Genomic DNA, 1,402 nt, shown 5'->3' with positions numbered 1-1,402 from the left:
AAAAAAAAAAAAAAAAAAAAAAGAGAAAAGAAAAAAAGTAAAAAATTATATCTCCGATTTTGGAAATGATGGACGTGGCTCGTTTTGAGAAAAAGGAAAGGAAATTTCGGGACGTGGAAAACTGTTTCACTGCCCGCTGTATGCAAATTCGCTGACCTCGCGCGCTTTTGAATAATAATGGATACGTTGGAAATAGCATTTCTTATTATACGATGGTTCTCTTGAGTCGCGGATTAAAAAAAAAGTAAAAGGTGAAAATGGTAATTTTTCTTTTTGAGAAAAGGAAATTTTGGAAATATGAAAGTTCATTAGAGTATTTGAAATATGATGTTGGATTTGAAAAATAATTTATACCTTTGATTTGATATAAATCGATGATAAGATTGAATAGATAATTTTGAATTTGTCAGATGACTGATAAGATTTTATTGATAAAGTAATGTTGACTATTTGTGAAATCTGTGCAGTGAGTTTTTTAACAGATTGTTGTGAATGAAATTATGTTATTGAAATTATGAATTTCTAACTATGATTATTTTACAATTATTTTAATTATTTGAACAACTTTTTTTCTATATTTCTTTCATTTCTATTCTAATTAAATATTAAATTTAAATTTGGAAGGAGAAAGGAAATGACTCGATTGTGATTTCATTTAAAATGATTCGAACAATTCTTTCTTATTTTTCGAATCACCGCAAAAAAAAAAAAAAATAAAAGAGACGAAAAAAGGATTGAGCATTTTCGCATGGATTCTTTTGAAATTCATGGATGTGTATACATTACCGTTCATAACTCACCAGACATTTAATATATTTTGAATAGAGATAAATGAACGTTCGTACGTAGATGCGTATACATTACCATCCATAAATACGTCTTATATATTTTGAATAATGATAAATGAACGCAAATGAAGAAAAATAAAAACGAATCACGAAACACTGAGTATATACACATATTTCAGATAAGAATAAATAAATATTGAATTAAATTCTTATTAAATATTTCACGCTTCGAAATATAATTATTAATATACATATAATGCATAATTCACAATTTCGATCGAATCAAACAAAATTTATTTCATTTGTTTAAAATTTTACTCGACATATCCTTGATATCGATTGTAAATTTTTACGCATAAATTCTAAAATAATAAAAGTAGTTATAAGTAGTTTCAAGGTTATTATCCTTCCGCGAAAACTTCGAAATTCCCCTGCTTCGCGTAGACCATAAATTCTCTCTGATAAAATTCAAAATTACACTTTATTCGTAAGAAGGAGGTATAATTTGCATGTATAATCATCACACACACACATACACACACATTGTACACATTGTCGAAATTAACAAAAAATTGGTCGCTTCCAATTTCCAAATAATAAAAAATTCCAAATTG

The 1,402-nt window shown here is 26.7% G+C and overlaps 1 protein-coding gene across 2 annotated transcripts in view; it reads left to right on the top strand.

The window, feature by feature from the left end:
* LOC102677163 (glutamate receptor 1) overlaps nt 1-1,402 on the top strand; it is a 286,138-nt gene that overhangs the window by 197,914 nt on the left and 86,822 nt on the right. The gene's annotated exons all lie outside the window — the stretch shown is intronic.

Source organism: Apis dorsata, unplaced genomic scaffold (assembly GCF_000469605.1).
Source record: "Apis dorsata unplaced genomic scaffold, Apis dorsata 1.3 scaffold_382, whole genome shotgun sequence".
Lineage (NCBI taxonomy): Eukaryota > Metazoa > Arthropoda > Insecta > Hymenoptera > Apidae > Apis > Apis dorsata.
Note: the sequence above shows the minus strand (reverse complement) of the source record. Positions and strands in the feature narration are given on the sequence as shown.